Source organism: Protopterus annectens, chromosome 2.part0 (genome assembly GCF_019279795.1).
Source record: "Protopterus annectens isolate FY-2018-M chromosome 2.part0, PAN1.0, whole genome shotgun sequence".
NCBI classification, from domain to species: Eukaryota; Metazoa; Chordata; order Ceratodontiformes; family Protopteridae; genus Protopterus; species Protopterus annectens.
This window is the reverse complement of record NC_056728.1, coordinates 895,685,678-895,711,573: the sequence shown is the minus strand read 5'-3', so window position 1 is coordinate 895,711,573 and position 25,896 is coordinate 895,685,678.

Sequence of the window (25,896 nt, the reverse complement as noted above, 5' to 3'; positions counted from 1 at the left end):
TATTTCCTGCTGCAAAACCATTGTTTTATGAAATTTTCTATGACCTAGGCTATCCCTAGTGTCAAATATTCCCCTGTATTGTAGGATTTGCTTGTTAGTCTAGGGTGTATGGAGGTATGAGAGCCTCCCTCCACAAATGCACACACATATACATTCACACGTTCATACACACAGACACACACACATTTATACAGACAGATGTGCAAACACACATGCACACACACACACAGCCCTCCCCTCACCTGATAGCACAGTGCATTCACGGACACAATCTTTTTCACCCGTATAAACACACACTCCTACCCTACCTTCCTTATCCTAACTAACATCCCCTACTTCGACCACACGGGCAGATGCATACACTCATGCACACAGACACACACAAACACACAAAAACACAGACACACACACACACACACACACACACACACACACACACACACACACACACACACACACACACACACACACACACACACATTCACCTGAGACCACTCATCTCTTTGCATATACTCATATGCAGAAAACACATATACAAATGTATACACACCCATCAATTCCAGTCCACTAAACTCCCCATTAATTACCCCTTATCACAATTTCTCCATTTGAAATTAATTGGTATATTGAAAATTTTGGCTGTATTCGTTAATACAGCTAGCTGAGCTAACTTATGCAGCTATAAATGCATTGTCACAGGCATTTCTGGGGAGAGCACATGGCTAATTAATATAGGCTGCTCCCCTGGAATGCCTCATTAGCATTTGCAGTAGGCAAAAGAGACAAACCAGTGTGGTGCTCCACCTCTCCATGGAATCATAAATGGTTACCATAAGTGGTAAAATGGGCTTAACACTCACAGTAATCTTTGTGAATCTCTCCGATTCACAAGCTATAATGTATTGTCAAACCTACCTGAATGCCACCTTATTCTGGAAAGACGTAATCAATGTTCATACAGCTGATAGCATCATAATTTCACAAGTTTATAGTGAATGCTGTTGTAAGGGTTGTGAAGTCAGAACCTGCAATGTGTATCATGACTTTCTAACTTCTCTCTGTAATGACCCCCACACAACACCTTGTACAAGTGATAATAAAGGTGCCATATCCATGTTATCTATCTTTTGGATTCAGGGATACTAAAGCTGTGTCTGATGCTCAGGGTGCTTAGCTAACTCAGTGCTTAGTATATCTGCATTTGTGTTGTTGAACTGGTCATTGTACCTTTCCCTTATAATGGCCTTGGCCAGTTACACAGTTGATAGCATTATAATTTCACAAGTTTATAGTGAATGCTGTTGTAAGGGTTGTGAAGTCATACACTGCAAACTTTACACCATTTAGTAAGCAGCCTGGGATGTTATCTGGTCATATGAAGGCTGTGTTTTGGCCTTGGCTGGTGCAGTTATGGCCTTTTTTTTGGAGATATAGGCAGAGAACTGGCATCAGGTATGCTTTGGGGTATGACTGGTGAAAACACTGGTGTGAAATATTTGCCCAACTTGTCTGCTAACAGGTTGGTGATGTCCTCAGGTTCAGCATGAGTGGTAATGTCCACTATGAATTCACTGCAAAGCTGAACCTTCCCTTTTACATTACAGACATAGCTAGAGAATGCCTTGTGATTATCCTTAGCAATGGATCCAAGTTTAGTTTGGTAATTATCTATAGACAACTTAATGAGATACTTAATTAGCTTTTACAAGCTATGGAGGATGTTCTTCTGCTGAGACGGTTTCCCCTAATTCCTGGACATCATTTTATTCCACTTGTATAATCTGTTTATGCTAGATGTCTACCAGATGGCTTGTTTATTTTTTGTGAGCAAGTTGTAATCCGTTCTGGAATGGCTAAGTCTATACACTTGTAAAGGTGTTTATATGAGGCATTTGTGTACACCTCCATATGGGACACTTTACTATCAGTTGTGTCAGGAGTTTTTAAATTATGCCATCGCTTAGGAGGCTAGTGTTTGTTTTCGCAAAACATTTTAACCTTTTGTATCATGAGGGGCATCAGGTACGATTGTTACACTGAACATGACTGATTTATGGTCAGACCTTACCAGTGATGGTCTTAGATATGGGGTGGTGCAGTGATCACCCATGTTGTTGAGTATTAGCTTAAAGACATTTGAGACCCCTGTGGGGATATGGGCTAATTGTTCCAGAGCATATGTGTTTACAAAGTGCATAAACCTAAGGACGAGAGTGTTTGAATCGAGTATGTATCCCAATCAATGGAAGGATTGTTAGAGTCACCTAAGCCTAGGGTGTTTAGCTGTATTATGAGTGGGTCAAGTAGGTCCAGGAAGGCATTGTGTGTTTTTCATGGTTCATGTTGGTAGACCTCTACCTAACAATGATGTGGAGGGGGTTCTTTCTTACAGTTACTTGAACTTGGGGTAACTATAGGGACTTGTACTTCTTAACCAGTCTTGAGGTGTACTTGTATTTTATGAAGATGGATACACCTCCTTCTTTGGTACTTTAATGTCCATTTTTCAGCCTGAATGTGTGGAAGGCATTATAGCCTTTCATGGCTTGAGTACTCTCTGTGGACCTAAAACATGTCTCTGAATGCACAAACATTGGCATCTTTCCAAGTAAGTAGTGTCCCCATTGAGTGTAATTTCTGTATTAGACTCCTAGCAATAAGCAGCATAACCATGAGTTTGTCTTTTGAGGATATGTTTATGTCAGGAATTTTGTTCTTATGACATTGCCTAAAAAAGCCACTATGAGGGAGGCAAGTACCTTTGCCAGTAACCAAAAGGCAAGAGGTGACAGATGAAGACCATCCCTGTCAAAGCAGTGTGGTCTGTCTAATGCATCATCCCAGGCTGGCAAATACTGTATCCCCCTGGAGTGACACCAATAGCTTAGCCAATTGTTGAAGTTGATAATTTTTTTGTTTGTATTGAGCCATCATGCTGGGTAAAGGTAGAATGTTGCTTAGGACTATGAACATACCTGTCTGGGACACATAATCTGAGAGCTCAGTCATATCTCTCTTCATATAGTTCAGTGAGGTACAGCTGAAGTAATTTGCTCCAATATGGAGTACCACAGCAGTATATCTGTGCTTGTTGTTGAGACACTTGAGTGCTTGCATGACTTTGCAGATCCTGGCACCTGATGGGCAGCTGACCTGTGACTTTCTCCTTGTACAACCTAGTGAGGGGGACATCTGTGTATCTCACTATGGATTCACCTATGACCAAGACATTGGCTTTCAAGTGCTTTGCCTTAAGGCCTTAAAGGGTGGCACAATGATATGTGTGCTTTTATGTGTAGTGAGTTCCATCAGGACTGTAATGTGGTTAGAAGGTTTGCATTTGTGAGGTCTCTGCTTTTTTGGTAAGCTTATAATGACTACCTCTGCATATGTGGGGTTATGTGTTGTGCACTTGGTTTGTTGAGGAGGTAAAGTTTTGTGTGCTAACAACCTGTTTGCTATTTGGTTGTTGTTACCTGAGAGAGAGAAAATTTATTCTAGATTCATTGTATAGTTGCATTTGTCACATAGTGTATTTGTAAGTTTTAGGAGTACATGGTTGTCAGTATACATGAGGCAATCGAAGCCTATGTCTTTAAAAACACAAGTACCCTTATTAAGCATATTTAGATGGTCATTGTTAGCAGTGATTTTGTGAGGAGCAACAACTGGGCCTATCTATGAGAGACATACGTGCTACCCCAGAGGTGACTTTACAATCACCCAACCAGTAGTGAAGGCTGCACTTGAACAGGGTCATTGAGGAGCACTGCTTTACACACAGGATAAGCCTATTACAAAGGAGTGTGAATCGTTGTGGGATATATCTGTCTCCCCAGCATGTTCTGATTATGTCACAGTCTAGGTTGAGAACCCTGGGGCAAATTATAGTTGTCCCATTTGAATTGCAGATATCTATTATTTACAGAAGGGCAGGGCCTGAGACTGCTCTGCAGGGCAGCCATAGGTCACCTCTCAACTGCCTGCATGATACTGAGTACAGTGGCAAGTATCTCAATCTTTCCATGTATGCCATGTTTGGAGGACTGGGAGTTTCCCAGGCACAGCCCTGTGTTCTCTCCAATTACTGCAGGTGTCTGGTGAGATACAGAGAGATGTGAGCATTGTACTCCATTATTGGTGTTATAAGGGTATGATTACCCTAGTCTTGGATGTGATGTCCATATGTATGAAGTGCACAATGCTGAATGTGTGTCTCACCACTATGGACACATAGTGATGAAAGTGTAGTTTGCTATGAACATGTGTTCACAATTCTCACAACACTGTGTTTGAGATGAGAAGGGTGGTATGTATTTTAGAATTAGCAGGCATACTTTATTGCCAAAGGGGACAATGAGGCTTTGTTTGCTGTAGGGTTCAGTCGGTGAGTTTGGCACCAATCATTTGTCTCTGTCAGCCCCTTCTGTAATATGTTACCATCACTGGGGAAATCTATATGACTGTGTCCAACTAACAGTCATCTGCAAACCTGATAAACAACAGGCCATCTACCATTGCCAGCACTTGAAGGAAGTAGTTAACACACAGTTGAGGGCCAAGCCCAGATTGTTGGGTGTATTCCATTGGTAAGTGGCTAGTGGGGGAGTGCAGTCCCCAATTTGAGAGTGTGTGTTCTGTTGGCGAGCTATTTGGCTATCCAGGTAGTACTGTATAGCTTAATTTTCAGATGGGACATTTTCACTATGAGACATGGATGGGGATATTGTCAAAGGCTATGGATAACTGAACATAGGTGGTATGTCTTGTTATTTGTCATCCAGGTCTTTGGGGTCAATATCAAAGAAGTCCATGATGTTCAATAGGCAAGATCTATCCTTGACAAACACAACATGGGTCGACTCAAATATGTTGAAGGAAACCTATGTCGCGGTGGATAAGGTCCATGCTGAATACCTTCCTTACCCTTGCAGATAAGGCTTGTTAGGCGTATGGGTCAATAGTTGAGTCCTGCATGTTACCAGATTGATGTGCATTGCATATGACACAACATTTACTGTTACTTTCTGTAGCTTACGTGATATATGTGTGGAAAAAGAACCGAGACACCAGGGTTGCAGTGCTTGGGGGGGGGGGGTTGGCAAGACATGGCTGTATTGTATGTATGTGACATGCTGTGAGATAGGGCCTTCATTATTTAATGTTTCCACATGTGATGTCATGTCATACACAAGAAATGGACAGTAATACTTAAAAATATGAATGCTATGCAGCTAATCCTGTGGCAGCAGGTGTTAAGTGGAGTGCTGGAGTCCAGATGGTCTGCGGTTCTAGTATAGGTTCATAGGTTCATAGGTAGGTACTAGGCTATCTGCCCTAGGGCATTTATAAGCCTAGCCAGAATGTGTTGGCTTTCGCCTCCCTTTTAGACTAGATTCCTGAGCCTCTGTCCAGCAGGGCCATAGAAGTGATCCCAGGAGCAAATTTACGATTTCCCATCCACTCATCAAGATTTCTCTTGAAGAGGGTCAGCAAGGGTCTCTGCCTAACATGGACTGGGATTCTATTCCAGAGCGCAGGAAGCCTTTGGATATGAATCTATCCCTCCAGCATGTCCTATTTATTGTTGTGCTAAGGTTTAAATCCCTGGAGCATGTAGCTCTAATGGATCTGGTTTTCTTGATGTGGAGCTTGTCCAACAATTCCGGGTCAGACATGGCCTTGTACATCAGGCAGAGATCGCCTCTGAGTAGGTGGTAAGCAACTGAGTAGAGCTGGAGTTTCTTTAGTCAAGCTACATAGGGCATCTGTTTGAGGCCCATGATCCTCCTGGTGAGGTATTTGTGAGGTCTCTCCAGCTGATGCAGGTGTCGGGTAAGGTGCATCCCAAATGGGGCATTGTACTCAATTATGGGCCTGATGAGCGATGAGTAGAGGGGTACAATGACCTCTCTTGATCGAGATGTGAACCCTTTTGTGATTAGGTGGGCTATATAGAAGGTTTTTCTAACCACTTTGGCAATGTGATTGTCAAAGGAGAGGTTACTACCTACTTGGGTCCCCAGATCCCTAATTACTTCTTCCATAATTAGTGGATTACCTCCTATATGGTAGTTTGTGGACACTTTGTTTTTCCCAAAGGGGATGACTATGCATTTTTTTGCATTTAGCTTAAGACTATGGTTCTGACACCAGGTATCTGTCTCCATAAGGCCCTTCTGGAGGATGCTTGTGTCAGCCAGAGAGTCGATTATGGCTTCCAGTTTGCAATCACCTGCGAACTTGGCCAGCCACAGTCCTCCCATGTTTGCCTGTACCTCAGAGAAGTATATACCGAACAAGAGGGGTCCCAGGACTGATCCCTGTCGGACACCACTTGTAACTGGTTTAGAATCGGACATGGCACCCATGATTCTGACCATGTGAGTTCTATCCCTGAGTCAGTTTGCAACCCATCTTGTGACATATAGGTTGATATTTAAGCTGGTAAGCTTATTTATGATGCCAGAGTGGGGTATTATGTCGAAGGCCTTTGCGAGGTCTAGGTAGGCTGTGTGGATTACCTTTCCCTCATCTAAGTCTTTGGTAACTGTTTCAAAGAAGTCAACTAGGTTTAAGAGGCAAGATCTGCCCTTCACAAAGCCGAATTGTGTGGGGTCCAGTGTTTGGAGGTTCCCAATGTCTTTGTTTATGAGATCCATGATGATGCACTCCATAGCCTTGCAGATCAGGCTAGTCAGGCTTATAGGGCGATAGTTCCCGGGATCCATTGTGGTGCCACCTTTGTGGAGCGGGATCACTGTTGCTGTATGCCATTCTTTGGGTACATAACCCGTGGTAAGACTGAGTTGGAACAGTGAGTTTATGTGAGGGTTTAGTTCATTTTGGAGCTAGTGTAAGACCCAGCCCAGGATACCATCCAGCATCCATTGATGCTGTGTTTTTTACTTTGGAGAGGGCTGCTTTCACCTGTGTGTCTGTGATGTCTGGGGGACTGCATTCTTCTGGGATTGACACAAGTCCTTTTGGGGGAGGTAAAGTTTGCACTGAACCTGTCCGCCAGGATGTTGGCAATGTCAATAGGTTCAATGTATTTTGTGCCATTTTGCACCAGCTCAGAGCAGATCTGACAGCTGCCACCCAGATTCTTGATGTAGCTAAAGAACGCCTTGTGATTATCTTTAGAGTCTTTGGTGATTTTTTTTTTTTCAAAGCTGGCCTTTTATGATTTTATGAGGGATCGAAGTTTCTTGCTAGTACTGATCAAGGATGCCTTCCTTTTTTGGGATTTTGCCTTGTCATGTAATAGTTTCCTCCTTCTGTTGTATAGCTTATTTATGGCCGGGGTCCACCAGACTGGTCTCCTGTTTTTGGAGGAGTGAGTCTTGGTTTTACTTGGGATGGCATTTCTGTAGGTGCTCATAGAGTGCATTTGTAAAGGATTCTGCGGTTTGGGCAGCATTTTCCATTAGCCCGGGGGCTTTGAAACTTTCCACCTCAGTCTTGAGAAGTGTGAAGTTTGCTTTTGAGAAATTTTTCACAGTGGTTTCCTTGCTGGGGGTGGGGTCGGGATGTGGATGTCCATTGTGATAAGTTTATGGTCTGATCTTACCAACGAGGGATTTACCTCTGGTGTGGAACATTGAGCCCCCATGTTGTTGATGACCAAGTCCAATATTTTGTCCCCTCTTGTGGGAGTGGTGACCAGTTGTTCCATAGCATTTGAGTTTATAAACTTCAGGAACCATTGGACAAAAGAGTTGGGACTTGAGTAGTTTTCCCAGTCAATGTTTGGGTAGTTGAAATCCCCCAATATCATGGTGTTTGGTGAGACCTTCATATTTTCCAGTGTTCTCAGGAATGCCGAGTGAGGGTCATGAGACAAGGTGGGTGATCTGTAGCAGGCTATGAACTGAAAAGCAGTTTTATCTACTGTTAGTTGCACATGGATGGTCTCTGCTGCCTCGTGCAGTACCACTAACCTGGAGGTGTGGGTATCCTTGATGAAAATGGATACTCCCCTGCCTTTAGTATTCCGGTCCGAGTTCTGGGGTTGAAAAGAATGGTATGAGTTGAATTCAGGTAGTGCTGGGGTGCTCTCTGGAGCCTTGAACCAGGTTTCTGTTACTGCACAGATATCGATTTTCTTCATACTGAGGAGTGCCTCGAGTGCATGCATCTTGAGGTTTAGACTTCTGAGTAGAGTGTGCAAAGTTTGTTTTACTGCTGTGACATTGCAGTTTAAAGCAATGACCCACAGCAACCTTTTTGTGGCAACAGGTATAAGTGTAGAGCTACCATTTGCATGGTCCTGGGTTTGAAAACAGTGTTTTCCATACACTTTTAATATTGTTCCACTTCCCATTATAGTCATTCCCACTTATAAAATATAATGTAGCTGATACTCATTTTTATAAGTATGAGGGCTGAGACACTAATATTGTGTCAGTTATTTACTTATTTATTCATCTATGTATTGCCCATTTATTACTAAATGTATAACTGTGGGTATAGTGTGTACTACATTCCTGTAAGCATATTTCTTCTGTCTGGAGTGGCATGGCCTTCACATTTGAGTAAGACATTTACACAATGCCCTTATATCAAATAACCTTGAAATTGCATTGCTTGCCACTGTTGTGTGCCACTTACCATTGCACACCCTGGAGCACAATTTTTGTGTGGTAGTGTGCAGTGAGCACCATTTTCAAACAGAGTGCTAGTTCCCAGTTAACATAATAACTGGAAATTGGTGGGAAACCATACACTTCCATTGTTCGTGATCTGTAGTAGACATGACATGTGTTCATAGAGAAGGTCTGAGATTTAGGGCTCAGAAATGGGGTATCCAGGAGTCCAAGATTTTTGTTGCACTTCTAGTGAAAGAACACAGTGCCAGGCTGGTGCAGGAGGACTTTTCTGGGAGCCAGTTTAAGACAGAGGCTTGGGATAGTTTGGCCTGGGCTGGAACCATTGCTACTGGTATCCCCTGTACTGGTGAACAGTGTAGACATCACTACAGTGACCTCCAGAGGAGGAATAGGGGTACCCTTGATGCTTAGATTAAGGAATTTAGGATGGAGGACATCCCATAGATGTGTAAGTATCAACTACATAGAGTACTTGTAAATCTTAAAAGCTGAATATAGGTAAGACTGGTATTCATAATGGTATTCTGTTCTGTATTTTGCACATCTGTGACTGACAGGGAGTGCAATAATAGGACCCATGCTGCTAAACTGGAAAGGATGAGGGAAGCATGTGGTATGTATGCAGAAGAAGAGTACTGTTATTGTACCATTAAAAGTTAAAGATAACTTGCTTGGTATTTTATGCAGTTGTATCATATTGAACATGCATACTCCAACTATAAAAGTAAGTATGCATGTATTAGTCTGTAGCAGAAACCAAGAGTACAATATTAGACATTAGCAAGAGGTGATGGATTCAAACACAACACTTCCCAACTATACAAGAGTTGTTAATTCTTCAATTATGTGTAACTTAAAGGTTTAAAGTAAAATATCTAGATCAGTGGCACACATGCCCAGCTGTAAACTGTAATCTGGATAATTGGAACACGCATGTGTGCAATATGTGCAGATGCAAAGTTTTACTTGCTGCAGTCTGTAGTATAGTGTGAATTTGTTAGGAGATGATAGTCTTAAAAGTAATAAGTTATCTGTTAGGGTGTGGTAGTCTTAAGAGTAAAGGTTAAGATAATAGAGTCAAATTACTGTAGTCATGCATTGTATGTTACATATGAAATTACTAATTGTATTTTTTCCATTACTCCAACCCGCATTTCTTTTTAGTTTTTTTTAAATTTTATTTTATTATGTGTTGTCAAAATGTGTCCATGTCATCCATGCATAACGCATTGCGAAATGCTCCACAGCACAGTGGGTAGGCCTGCCCCAGAGGATCCACCTGCCAACACTCCACCGGCCATAGCACAATTGCTCAGCACATCTTGAAGCCACCTTGGTAACATCACCTCTTCTGCTCCTGCACTATGTGGCCCCTCAGGTAGTTCTGCTTCAGAGGATAGGCCAATGGTTCCTTCCAGAAACAGTGGCAGGAGTGGTGAGTTTATCATCTGTGCTGAACTGCCAGGGATGGTGCGTAGGGTTGCGTGCTGCACTGTTGGTGCACACCTACATTGAATGAAGGCATTACTCTCCTTCATTTTACATAGGACCAGGAGGAGGAGGAGAAGCAGATGTTGAGTGTTCCAGCCAGTGGCGAAGTGAGGTGACAGTGATGACAGTTTTGTGGTTGAGGACTCGATTCTCACTGTCAACCAGCTTGCGCTTGTCCATGGCTCCTGGATGTCCCCACTCTCACCCAATCCATAGTGTCTACTGACCACTTGTGTCCTTCACTGTCCCTGTGTCTTGTCTTGTTTGTCTTGTCTGTCTGCAACTTACCAGTCTCAGACATACCTACATCCCTTTCTCAACATTCCTCTCTCTCCAAAAAAAAAGTGATTGTTTTGTGGTCACCCCTCTCTCTGAAGGTGATAGTCCAAATTCAACTAATATTCTACATATATTATCAGTTTTTACTGCTGAAAAAATGGATAGTTATGGTCTTTCCAACCTCCCTCCTGCACATTCGTGTATAGCTTTCCATTTGTTCTTCCCTCTGCTTGATCCCCATTTTACCACAGTCCTATCTTCCTCATTTTCTTTTCTTAAATCCATTATAGTGCATTGGTGAGTATTGCATGGCAACTCACAGCAAAGGCAGTGCAAAAGTAGTTAAAAGTATTAGATACAGTTGTATTCAAATCTAGTATCATCTGGCTCCAGAAAAGAATACATCCTTGCATTAACACCTTTTGCCACAGAGTCAGTTAAGTAGCAAGTGTATTCCACAGACCGAGTGCTAACTATTAGACTTTAGCAATGATGGCAAAGCAGTTGATCCCTTCACTTTTTGGGCTACATGCTTGCATGTAGGTGCGCATCTCACCCCAATGGTGAGTGGTGGCAAAAGGTGTGGTTACCCCACACAATGTCGCTTAACCTAGCTGTGCCATGCAAACACATAGCAACATATCTCATAAAAAATTCATATCATTGCAATATAGCTCTGTAATTTAAAGTATTTTAAAGTATTAGATACAGCTGTATTTGAGCCCAGTACCATCTGCTCCCCCCCAAAAGGAATGTATCAATGCATTAACATGTGCTACCACAGAGTCACTTAAGCAACAAGTGTGTTTCCCAGACTCAATACTAATTGTCAGACTTTAGCAATGCAGCTCACATTTGCGCATTGCTTAGTTCCATGCAAATATGAGTATCTTGCATGTGTATATACTTTGCTGTCATGCAAACCTACTGATCACCACACTATGAAAATGTATATATTATGCTATATGTCTGCTATTTACTGTCCATTTCCTGTGTATGACATGAAATTACATGTAGAAACATTAGAAACTGAAGGCACTATCTAACTGTGTGTCATATATTTAAAACAAATCCATGTGTTGGCACCCCACCATGCACTACAACACTGGGTCTCAGTACTTTTTCCACACATATATCAACCACACTACAAAATGTAATATCAAATGTTGCGTGCTATGCAATGCTCAACAATCTGGTAACATGCAGAACTACAGCTGCTGACCCATATGCCTAAAAAGGCTTATCTGCAAGGCTACTGCAGGAATCAGCATGGACCATATCTACAGGCACAGAGGTGACCTTCAGCACACTTGACCCTACCCATCTTGGTTTTGCTAAGGATAGAAAGGGTAGTTCTTGCTTATTGACCCTTGTGGACTTCTTGGATGGTGAACCCAAAGACCTTGATAAGGGATAACAGGACATACCACCTATGTTGAGTTATCCAAGGCCTTTGACACTATCCCACAATTCATGTCTCTACTGAAGATCTCCCATCTGGCAATTAGGGCATACAGTAATAGATGGATAGCCAAATGGCCCAGCAACAGAATGCACACTGTCAAAGTTGGGGACTGCATCTCCATCTCTAGCACACTTACCAGTGGAATGCTCCAAGGATCTGTGCTGGGCCCTCAACTGTTTGGGAAATACTTCCCTGAAGCACAGTCAACAGTACATGGCATGTGGGTTACCAAGTTTGCATATGATTGTTAACTGGATGCACTCATGTAGAGTCCCCAGTGATTTTAACATATTACAGTATGGGCTGACACAGACTGATTGTTGGTGACAAACTTATAGACTAAACTTTAAGTATACAATGACTCTTTGTCACCGTTTTCAGTGAAGTATCCCTGCTAATTATGATATACGTAGCACTTCCCTAAGCTCAAAGTGTTGTGAGACTTAGGAACAGATATTGATAGCAATCTACACTTTCATCACAATGTGCCCATAGTCGCAAGACACACAATTTCCATTGCAGACATCATATGTATGGACATCGCATCCAAGACCAGGGTAGTCATACCTCTGCTGTACTTTACCCTTATCACACCAATAATGGAGTACAATGCTCACATCTCTCTGTAGCTCACCAGACACCTTCAGCAGTTGGAGAGAACACAGGGTTGCACCTGGGAGATGCCTAGGCCTGCAAACATGATATACATGGAAAGACTGACATAGCTGCCACTGTACTTGGCTTCATGCAGGCTGCTGAGAGGTGACCTATGGCTGCCCTGCAGAGCAGTCTCAGGCCATGCCTTTCTGGAAATGATGGACATCTGGAATTCAAATGGGGACACTATAATTTTCCTCTGGGTTCTCAACCTAGCTGTGACATAAGCAGAAAATGTTGGGAGACAGATATATCCCACAATGATTCACACTCCTCTATAATAGGCTCCCACTCCATGTGAAGCAATGCTCCTCAAAGTGCCTGTTCAAGTGCAAACTTCTTTACTGTTTGGGTGATTGTAAATTTATCTCTGGGCTGACATCTATGTCCCTCATGGAGAGGGCCAGTTGCTGAAAACAACCATCCAACTATGCTCAATAAAGGTACTGGTGTTTTTTATATAGCTACACTTCTAAAACCCTAGTGCTGTTAGGCTAGTGGCCTCATAGGAACCTATGAAGCTATGTGCCTATGCAGGCCTCACAGCCTGTTGTCCCCAACATGACCTGCTGATGTCATCTAGTATAAGTTCACCTGCACTCTCATGTAAATCAGATTTGTGCTGTGGCACTTGCATTAAGTACTGTGTTTTACAGCCTGTGTATTTAGATAGGTAGGGGTTCTATTCTCACCGCAGTTGGCTGTGTATGTGTTCAGACAACAGACCAGACATGTATCCTACAGTTACTTCTTCAATTACATGGATTGCCAGTATTTTGATACTTGCTCATGCCTACACATCCATTTCATACAGGCCAACCAACCTCTTTTCTCCCACATGGCCTGCTGATGTCATCAACTATAAATTCACATGCACTCTTGTATAATCCTGATTTGTGCTGTGGCACTTGTGAGAAGTACTGTGTCCTGTACTCTGTTTACTTCAACAGGTTGGGGTTCTATTCTCACTCCAATCAAGTGTGTGTGTGTGTGTGTGTGTGTGTGTGTGTGTGTGTGTGTGTGTGTGTGTGTGTGTGTGTGTGTAAGCTGTTGCTTGCCATTGCAGAGAGCATTTTACCCCAAAATGTGGGACACTGTCATCTTCTCCTCAATAAAGTTCTGTGTTCGGCAGTCCATGTACTTAAATGGGTAGGGGTTCCCTTCTCAATCCAATCAACTGTGTATTTTTGCAAGCTGTTGCTTGACATTGCAAAGAGCATTTTACCCCAGAATTTGGGACACTGTTATCTTCTCCTCAACAGACAATGCTAATGTCATCAGCTATAAAGTGTTGTCTGACACACTGTAAGCCAGCATTGGGTGTGGTACTTGTGTAAAATAGTGTGTTCTGTAATCAGTGTACTTAGATAGGTAGGGGTTCTATTCTTATTTCAGTCAACTGTTTATGTGTATTTGCACTGTTGCTTGACATTACAGAGAGCATTTTACCCCAGCATATGAGACATTGTCATCTTCTCCTAAACAGACACTGCTGTCATCAGCGATAAAGTGCTGTCTGACACATTCCAAGTAGGACTTCAGCTGTGGTGCTTGCATAAAGTACCATGTTCTGTAGCCTGTGTATTAAGATAGGTAGGGGTCCTATTCTCATGTCAGTCAAGTGTGTGTGTGTGTGTGTGTGTGTGTGTGTGTGTGTGTGTGTGTGTGTGTGTGTGTGTGTGTGTGTGTGTGTGTGTGTGTGTGTGTGTGTGTGTGTGTGTGTGTGTGTGTGTGTGTGTGTGTGTGTGTGTATGTGTGTGTGTGCGTGCGTGTGTGTGTGTGTGAGTGTGTGTTTGACATTACAGAGAGCATTCTACCCCAGAATGTGGGACACTGTCTTCTTCTCCTGAACAGATGCTGTTGATTTCATCAGCTATAAAGTGTTGTCTGACACACTTCAAGTCAGACTTGAGCCATGGCACTTGTGTAAACTATTGTGTTCTGTAGTCTGTGTATTTAGATATGTAGGGACTCTATTTTCACTCCAGTTAACTCTGTTTTTGTGTGTGAGCTGTTTCTTGACATTCCAGAGACCATTTTACACCAGCATGTGGGACACTGTCATCCTCTCCTAACTAGACACTGCTCATGTCATCACATATATCACATTTTTGGACATGCAGTAATCACACCAGGGCAGGGTCAGAGACTGGCCTAGGGGTGAGGCAGAAGTCACCTCATCATATACAGTAAAATTTACAATGATATGATTAAGCACTATGATCATGTGACATTACTGAGCTCTCTGATCATGTGTCACAGGCAGGTATGTCCCTAGCCTTTTGCAGCAAATTACTCTTGCCAAGATGATACCACAATATAAACTGGTACCACTATAAAAATGAAGAACATTGATATCTGTGCAGTAACTTAGACCTGGTTCAAGGCTCCAGAGAGCACCCCTGCAATACCAGGCTACAACTCTTACCACACTTTTCGGCCACCAAACCAAGACCAAAACACTAAAGGTGGAGGAGTGTCCATATTCACCAAGGATATTCACATCTCCAGGCTTGCTACAGATCCCCCACCATGCCCCAAGCTTCTCAATATACCTTTCTAAACATACTGGCAAATATTAAGATACAACCAAACACCCTAATACTGGGTGATTTCAACTACCATGCCATTAACTAGGAAAACTACTCGGGTACCAACACCTTTTTCCCAATGGTTCTTGGAATTCATAAATTCCAATGCCCTGGATCAACTAATCCATTGTCCCACCAGGGGTTTCAATATCCTAGACCTGGTCATTACCAACATGGGAGATAGATGCTCCACACCAGTGGTCACCCCCTCATTGGTCAGGTCTGACCATAAGCTAATCACCCATGACATCCACATCCCACCCCCACCCCCAGTAAGAGACCTCTGTAAAAAACTTCTCCAAAGCCAACTTCATGCTACTCAAGTTAGAACTGACAAACTTAATGCACCCATACAGATGGGAGCTGAAAGTTCGACTGCTGAATCCTACACTAAGGCACTGTATGAGCACATCCACCTGTGCATGAATCATCTCCTCCAAAAAAAGGAAGGCAATCTGGTGGTCCCCTGCCATAAACAAACTATACAACAGAAGGAATAAACTGTTGCAGAAAAGAGGAAAACCCCAGGATGCAAAAAACTCCCTTACCAGCCTCAGTAAGAAGCTGAGATCCCTCATAAAAGTCTCCAAAGCAAGTTACAAAAATAAAATTGCTAAAGATTCCAAAGACAACCACAAGATATTCTATAGATATGTCAAGAATCTAAATGGCAATGCTCAGATCTGCTCTGAGCTACAACAGAATGGCATTAAATATACTGATCCCAAGGATATTGTCAATATCTGGCAGATCAATTTAGTGCCAACTTCATCCCCCTCTCATCCCCTAAAGGGCCCATCTCAATACCAAAATATTGCCAAATTCCAGTAGTCATGGCCACACAGGTAGAAACCACACTCTCCAAAGCTAAGAATACAGCATCCATAGGACCAGATGACATCCCAGGCTGTGTACTACATGAACTACAAAATGAACTGGCACCTCACTTAAGTGTCATGTTCAATCATAGCCTTGCCTTAGGCTTCATGCCCACTGAGTGGCACACAGCTACAGTTATCCCACTCCAAAAAAGGGGGATCCACCTTGGATCCCGGGAACTACCGTCCCATCAGTCTGATGAGCCTGATCTGCAAGGGCATGGAATGCATTATCATGGAACTTATAACAAAGACATTGGCAACCTTCAAACACTGGATCCCTCCCAGTTTGAGTTCATCAAGGGCCGATCTTGCCTCCTGAACCTGATTGACTTCTTCAAATCAGTCTCCAGAGCTGTGGATGAGGATAAGGAGGTCCACACAGCCTATCTGGACCTCGCCAAGGCCTTTGACACCATCCCCCACTCTGGAATCATAGATAAACTTACTAAATTGGACATAAATCCCTATGTCACTCAATGGGTTGCCAACTGGCTTACTGACAGAACTCAGACTGTAAAAGTAGCTGACTCCAAATCCAGCTCAAGACAGGTGACAAGTGGAGTACCTCAGGGTTCAGTACTGGGACTGCTCTTGTTTAGCATCTACTTCTCTGAAGTACAGGCCAACACTAAGGGACTCTGGTTAGCAAAGTTCACAGATGACTGCAAACTGGGAGCCATTACTGAATCCTCAAATGCAAGCTTAATGCCAAGAAATGTATAGTTATCCCCTTGGGAAAAACATGTACCCATGAATACCACATAGGTGGCAGTACACTAAACATCAAAAGTGTGATGAGAGACCTAGGGACACAGGTGGATAGTGGTCTCACCTTTGATAACCACATCACCACAACAGTCATGAAATCCTTCTATGTGGCACACCTCATCACTAAGGGCTTTTCTTCCATAAAAAAGGAGGTCATTGTCCTACTGTACTCATCCCTCATTAGACCCATTATAGAGTACAATGCCCCATATGGTATGTACCTCACAAGACATCTGCAACAGTTGGAAAGGCCACAGAAATACCTCACTAAAAGAATCACAGGCCTAAAGCAGATGCCCTATGCTGACCATCTAAAAAAACCCCAGCTATACTCTGTGGCATATCGTCTACTCAGAGGTGATATCTGCTTAACATACAAGGCCATGTCAAACCCTGAGCTTTTGGACATGCTCCAGGTAAAGAAATCCCAATCCCTCAGAGCTACACACTCCAGGGATCTAAACCTTGTCATCACAATGAACAAAACATGCTGGAGGGATATGTTCCTGACCCAAAGACTCCCAATACACTGGGATTGACTGCCCATACATGTCAAGCAGAGTGCCTCCCTGGCCCCCTTCAAAAGGAACCTTGACAATTGGATGAGAGATAGGAAATTCATGAGCCCAAACTGGGTGGGGTCCAGTGTTTGAAGGTTGCCAATTTATAGTGATACGATGAAGCACTCTGATCATGTGACATTATTGAGCTCTCTGATCATGTGTCACAGGCAGGTATGTCCCTAGCCTTGAGTAGCAAATTACTCTTGCCAAGATGATACCACAGTATAAACTGGTACCACTATAAAAATGGAGAACATTGATATCTGTGCAGTAACTGAGACCTGGTTCAAGGCTCCAGAGAGCACCCCTGCAATACTAGGCTACAACTCTTACCACACTTTTCGGCCACCAAACCAAGACCATAACACTAAAGGTGGAGGAGTGTCCATATTCACCAAGGATATTCACACCTCCAGGCTTGCTACAGATCCCCCACCATGCCCCAAGCTTCTCACTACACCTTTCTAAACATACTGGAAAATATTAAGATACAACCAAACACCCTAATACTGGGTGATTTCAACTACCCTGCCATTAACTAGGAAAACTACTCGGGTACCAACACCTTTTTCCCAATGGTTCTTGGAATTCATAAATTCCAATGCCCTGGATCAACTAATCCACTGTCCCACCAGGGGTTCCAATATCCTAGACCTGGTCATTACCAATGTGGGAGATAGATGCTCCACACCAATGGTCACCCCCTCATTGGTCAGGTCTGACCATAAGCTAATCACCCTTGACATCCACATCCCACCCCCACCCCTCAGTAAGAGACCTCTGTAAAAAACTTCTCCAAAGCCAACTTCATGCTACTCAAGTCAAAACTGACAAACTTCATGACACCCATGCAGATGGGAGCTGAATGTTCGACTGCTGAATCCTACACTAAGGCAATGTATGAGCACATCCACTTGTGCATGAATTGTGCCATCCCAAATAGAACCAAGACACTCCCCTCCAAAAAAAAGGAAGGAAATCTGGTGGTCCCTTGCCATAAACAAACTATACAACAGAAGGAAGAAACTGTTGCAGAAAAGAGGAAAATCCCAGGATGCAGAAAACTCCCTTACCAGCCTCAGTAAGAAGCTGAGATCCCTCATAAAAGTCTCCAAAGCAAGTTACAAAAATAAATTTGCTAAAGATTCCAAAGACAACCACAAGATATTCTATAGATATGTCAAGAATCTAAATGGCAATGCTCAGATCTGCTCTGAGCTACAACAGAATGGCATTAAATATACTGATCCCAAGGATATTGTCAATATCCTGGCAGATCGATTTAGTGCCAACTTCACCCCCCTCTCACCCCCTAAAGGGCCCATTTCAATACCAAAAGATTGCCAAATTCCAGTAGTCATGGCCACACAGGTAGAAACCACACTCTCCAAAGCTAAGAATACAGCATCCATAGGACCAGATGACATCCCGGGCTGTGTACTACATGAACTACAAAATGAACTGGCACCTCACCTAAGTGTCATGTTTAATCATAGCCTTGCCTTGGGCTTCATGCCCACTGAGTGGCACACAGCTACAGTTATCCCACTCCACAAAGGGGGATCCACCTTGGATCCCGGGAACTACCATCCCATCAGTCTGACGAGCCTGATCTGCAAGGGCATGGAATGCATTACCATGGAACTTATAAACAAAGACATTGTCAACCTTCAAACACTGGACCCCACCCAGTTTGAGTTTGTGAAGGGCCGATCTTGTCTCCTGAACCTGATTGACTTCTTCAAATCAGTCTCCAGAGCTGTGGATGAGGATAAGGAGGTCCACACAGCCTATCTGGACCTCGCCAAGGCCTTTGACACCACCCCCCACTCTGGAATCATAGATAAACTTACTAAATTGGACATAAATCCCTATGTCACTCAATGGGTTGCCAACTGGCTTACTGACAGAACCCAGACTGTAAAAGTAGCTGACTCCAAATCCAGCTCAAGACAGGTGACAAGTGGAGTACCTCAGGGTTCAGTACTGGGACTGCTCTTGTTTAGCATCTACTTCTCTGAAGTACAGGCCAACACTAAGGGACTCTGGTTAACAAAGTTCGCAGATGACTGCAAACTGGGAGCCATTATTGAATCTTCAAATGCAAGCTTAATGCCAAGAAATACATAGTTATCCCCTTGGGAAAAACATGTACCCATGAATTACCACATAGGTGGCAGTACACTAAACATTGAAAGTCCGATGAGAGACCTAGGGACACAGGTGGACAGTGGTCTCATGTTTGATAACCACATCACCACAACAGTCATGAAATCCTTCTATGTGGCACACCTCATCACTAAGGGCTTTTCTTCCATAAAAAATGAGGTAATTGTCCTACTGTACTCATCCCTCATTAGACCCATTATAGAGTACAACACCCCATTTGGTATGTACCTCACAAGACATCTGCAAAAGTTGGAAAGGCCACAGAAATACCTCACTAAAAGAATCACAGGCCTAAAGCAGATGCCCTATGCTGACCATCTAAAAAAAACTCCAGCTATACTCTGTGGCATATCGTCTACTCAGAGGTGATATCTGCTTAACATACAAGGCCATGTCAAACCCTGAGCTTTTGGACATACTCCACTAGAAGAAATCCCAATCCCTTAGAGCTACATGCCCCAGGGATCTAAACCTTGTCATCACAATGAACAAAACATGCTGGAGGGATAGGTTTCTGACTCAATGACTCCCAATACTCTGGAACTGACTGCCCATACATGTCAAGCAGAGCGCCTCCTTGGCCCCCTTCAAAAGGAACCTTGACAATTGGATGGGAGATAGGAAATTCACCTCGGGGTTCACATCAGTCACCCTGCTAGACAAGGGTCTAGGGAAGTAAATATTGTGGGAAGAAATATCCAGGGAATTGTTATGGCTAGGCTTGTATAGTCCCTAGGACCGATAGCCTAGTACCAACCTATGAAACAGAAAATCATTGACTTCAATAATTGGCTTAGTTGCTGGTGTCATTCTAAGGGGATCCATTTTCTGTCAGCCTGGGAGGACATGATCAATAGACCTCAGTGCATTGGCAGAGATGGTCTTCATCTGTCACCCCTGGGATTTCAGCTACTGGCAAAGGCTCTTGCCACACCATAGTGCCTTTTTTAGGCAAAGTCAAAATAAAAAAACAACCTCTCAACATCAAACTGGACTCACTGGAAGCAGCCTTCATCTTTGAAGATGCAGGCATTTGTACACTCACAGAGAGATGGTTCAAGGCTGTGGAGAGCACCCCAGCCATACCGGGTTACACCTCCTTGCACACATTCAGACCACAAACTGTAGTCATGAAAACTAAAGGAGGTGTGTATCAATTCACTGTTGGTAGGACACCTATTCAAGTCATTGCCAGCTACAGGATCCCCTCCATGAATCAGGACACCCACTCTGCCTATTTGGATTTACTTGAGTCTATCAAGATACATCTTAACACCATGGTTTTGGGCGACCTCAACTACTCATCCATTGACTGGGTAAATTTCTCGTGTTCACACTCACTTGCCCAAAGGTTCCTCAACTTCATTAACTCCAAAGCTCTGGACCAACTGGTGGACACCCCCACAAGGGGCACCAACATCCTGGATCTGGTGCTTACCAATATATCACACCTAACCCCCCCCCAGCATCTGGACTAAAAAGTTTCTCCAAAATAGATTATAGCCTCTTATGGGGTGGTTTAAATAGCTTCACTGCACCTTCCCCCTCAAATGGAACTGACAACTATGCTGAGTTTTACACCAGTGCTTTATACAAACACCTGTATAACTGCATTTACTCAGCTGTACCAGATAGGACCAAAACAAGCTATTCAAGGAAGAGCAAACCTGCCTGGTGGACAACTGCCATTAACAGGCTTTACAATAAGAGGAAGAAATTGTTTTCTAAGAGTAAGAGGGAACGGGCCCTAAGCTGGAAACACTCCCTCCTCAGCTTAAGCAAGCAAATTAGACTTTTTATGAAGTCCTCCAAAGCAAAATTATGAATCCAAATAAGGTTACTCAACTAAGGACAATCATAAGACATTCTTTAGTTACATCCATAACCTAAAAGGAAAGGCCCAGATTTGTGCAAACTGGTAGTTAATGATACCACATATATTGAGCTTGTGGACATAGCTAACCTGTTAGCCAACAGGTTCTGTGAAAATGCCACTACCCTATCCCCACCACACATACCCCATGACATCCCTAACACCTGTCCCCTACCTTGTATCTCTAAAGAGCAGGCCATAAATGCCCTCTCCAAAGCCAAAAACACAGCATCTATGGGACCTGATAACATCCCTAGCTGTGTCCTACATGGGCTCCAATAAGAATTAACAACACCATTGGGTACTCTTTTCAAGTCATAATCTAAGCATTGGCTTCATCTCCAGCTGAATGGAAAATAGACACCATTATCCCCTTGCACAAAGGTGGTGCTTCCACCTACCCTGGCAACTATAGACCTATTAGCCTGACTAACTTTATCTGCAAGGCCATGGAGCGAATCATCATGGACATTATCAACAAAGATATAGGAAATCTTCAAACACTTGACCCTACTCAGTTTGGATTTGTCAAAGGAAGATCATGCCTGTTAAACCTGGTGGATATCTTCGAGACAGTCACCAAGGCCCTCAATCAGGGAAAATCTGTACATACAGCCTACCTAACCTTAGCCAAGGTGTTTGACACTATATCACACTCAGGCATAATTGACAAACTTACCCAGCTAGGTATCAACTCTTGTATCATTAAGTGGGTCAACAAATGTCTCACCGATAGAACCCATACAGCCAAAATAGGGGAGTCCACCTCCAGCAGCAGACCTGTAACCAGTGGTGTTCCACAGAGATCAGTCCTGGGACCTCTACTGTTTTGAATCTATTTCTCTGAAGTACAAGCAAAAAATAAAGGTCTGTGGCTGACAAATTTTGCTGATGACTACAAACTGGCAGCAGTCATAGAATCTCCAAACGATGTCAATATCCTACAAGAGGGTCTTACGCAAATAAATGACTGGTGCCAAAGTCTCGGCCGTAAACTCAATGCAAAACATGTATTATCATCCCTTTTGTTAAGGACAATGTTACTGCTAACTACCACATCAATAGCAACACCCTAAGTGTGCACTCAGTGGTGAAAGACCTGGGCACACAGGTTGACAACAATTTTACCTTTACCCACAATGTCTCCATAGTGGTAAGAAAGGCATTCTATATTGCTCATCTTATAGGTAAGGGCATTGCCTACAGAAAAAAAGAAATTGTAACCTCCCTGTACTCTTCCCTTATTGGGCCAATAATTGACTACAATGGCCCTTTTGGCATGTATTACATTACTGGGTTTTTGCATAGCAGGACTGTTGTAAATGCTGTGATTAACATGGAACTCCATTTTTCAGACAGACAAGATTACGAACACACATTAGTACGTGTATCTTTGACACCATTCAGCTGTGTGTGTTAGCTCCTCCTGTACAATGTTATTACCATTGGTGTGCTCAAAGACTGCACACAATATGCAAACATCAGCAAACCTGGTAAGTCAGAGGCCATAAACTTTAGGCTGAACTGTCAAGAAATGCAGTTCAAACAGTGAAGGGCCAAGCAAAGATCCCTGGGGTTTGCCAGTGGTGACAGCTCTACTGGGACAGGTTGATTCACCAACTTTAACATGATGTGTTCTGTCAGTGAGACAGTTGTCTACCTATCAAATGACGTAAGGTTTAATCTGCAGGTTGAGGGTTTCCTCAATAATACCTAAGTGTGTGATTGTGTCAAAACCCTAGCCAAGATCACAGTAGGCAGTATGCACTGTCTTACCTTCACCGATGCCTGTCACATGGAATCTATGTCCTGTGACAACATCACTGATCACCAATGGCATGATCCACCACATACATCTTTGTGATATGGTTGAATACACAGTTCAACACACCCTTCACATGGTCTATGTTCCCATACAAGGGTGTACATCAACATGCATCCACCTGAGTTGGGAGGGCAGCATGTATAGGGACATCCTAACTCTTCTCAACTGTGAGATAGACCAACATGCCATCATGGACCTCTTCTCCATGTATACTAGTAATATTCCAGGTGTGTGCAATAGACCTGTGTGAGTTGTTACTGCTACATCAGGTCTGTTACATTGGATAGATGTCCTCAAAGAGGTAATTGAGGGCATGTATGATGACAGCAGTATCATCTTATGGAACTTGACCAGGTCAAGGCATTTGACAAAAATCCACACTGAGGCATTCAATCAAAACTGTCATATGTGGCCAAGAACAGCTATATCACCAAATGGGTAGACCAGTGTAAGACATATGTGGCATCTCACTATGTTGAAATGTGTGACATGACATATATCTCAGGTCCAGTGATCAGTTCAGTACATCAGGTGTGTCTGCTAGGCCCTTTCCTGCCCATTAGTTACTTGATGGACAGTACAGATGACATACACATGCTGAGTCCAAACAGTTGCCTGAAGGACTACAGCTTATGGGCAATCATTGACTCCAACTGTGATATTAGTATAATACAGACAGTAAAACACATAGCAGAGACTGCTGCCACAGCCATGACATCACCTGCATTGATGAGACAAATGTTGGGATTTGTTGAATCAAGGAACAGTCACACCACCCAAGTATAATATGGATATCACACCATATAATCAGACCAGTAGGGATGTGACCTGTGTCCGGGGGTAGAGGGTAAGTGGTACATCCGCCAGCATGTGGTCACTGTGCTGACTACTCCCTTGAATGTAACAGAACTACTGGGTATGTGATGCACAATAGGTTCATTGTTCCCAGATTTATCACACCAATAACTGTGTACAATGCACCCTTCTTCATGTATCTTCCTACACATCTTCCAGTGATGTGTAACTGAAGTGTACTACCTTTGTCACAGGGTGTTGTCACACAGCTTATTGGCCATACCTAAGTATTCTTTCTGGGGAATATACATGCCTGTCTGATAGTGTGGAACACCAAGAGGTTCATAGTTCAAAGGTGTTTACTAGGCAAACGACCACAGGGGTCTTTTTAAGACTAGACATGCATCCCAAATTTCTGACAAGTTCTGATACCATTGAGAAGTATATGTAGGGACTTGGGAGATGAAACATTTACAGGCAGGGTCCTGGGAGATGAACCATTTACAGGTTGCCTGTGTCCATTAGGCTCCAAACAAGGGATGAAGTTCCTGTTCACCTTCCAATTGTCCAAGTTGCACTTGAATTGGATTAGGAAGGAACTCTGCTTCACACAGAGCCTGTTCCAGAGATGGAGTAGTCTCTGGGATACATACCTATCTCTCAAGCAAGTATTATTTATATCACAGGAAAGGTTTAGGTGTTTATAACAGCTAAGCCCAGTGATGTTTGTTATGTGGATATGTAGGAGGTCCATCACAGTGGTGTTTGACAATGCCCTGTATGCCAAGTATAGATGGCCTCTCAAAAGCCTGTAGGAGACAGAATACAGGGATAGGGCCTTAAGGCATTCTGCATAGGACATTTTACAGAGCAGTAGACCGATCCCTGAGGGACTCCACTTGTGACTGGCCACTTTGTAGAGGTGAACTCCCCAATTCTAACTGCCTGGGTCCTGTCTGTGAGACCGTTGAATACCCACCAGATGACATACATGTTTGTACCTAATATTCTGAGTTTGTCAACAATGTACAAGTGTGGTATAGTGTTAAATGTTTTGGCCATGTCATCTTAGGCAGTGTGAACCATTTTGCCCACATTCATCATTTTGGTGACCTTCTGAAAGAAGACCACCAAGTTGAATAGACATAACCTGCTCTTGAAACCAAACTGGGTTGGGTCCAGTGTCTGGAGGTTTACTATATCACTATTGATCATTTCCAGTGTTGTGCTAGTTACTTATAAAAGTACTAAGTTACTATTAATAGTTACTTTTCAGTGATATTAATATATTACTATTACTTATTACTTTTCTAAAAACTAATATATTACTAGTTACTAACTAAAGTAACGTGTTGCTTTTACATAAGTGGAGTTTAGCAATTATAATATTGAGATTTACTCATACAAGTAAGCACATGCATATAAGTGTATAATTAATATCGTATACACAATGTTACAATGATGATGAATAACATTTAACAGTTGAAAAATTCCAGCAGAATAGTCTTTATAGCTGGGCAGCACAGTGGTGCAGCAGTTAGCAATATCACCTCACAGTAAGAGGTTCTTTGGTTTGATTCTTGGCTGGGGTGCCTTCTGTGCAGAGTCTGCATGTCCTTCTTGTGTTCACATGCATTTCCTCTAGGTGCTCCAGTTTCCTCCCACATTCCCAAGACATGCTGCAGGTGGATTGGACATTCTAAATTGGCCCTAGGTGTGAGTGTACCTTCTGAGGAAGGTTGGGTACCGGGATGGCTACTCAACACTGTAAAACTCTACTGTCACTTAGTTTGCAGACTAATGATCTGCCATGGTGACCCCTCACAGGAGCAGCCAAAAGGTGGAGAAGATGAGTAGTCTTTATAGCTAGAGAGTCACGAATAATAATTAAACCAAACCGTACACAGCCAGCAGCACAAGACCTATA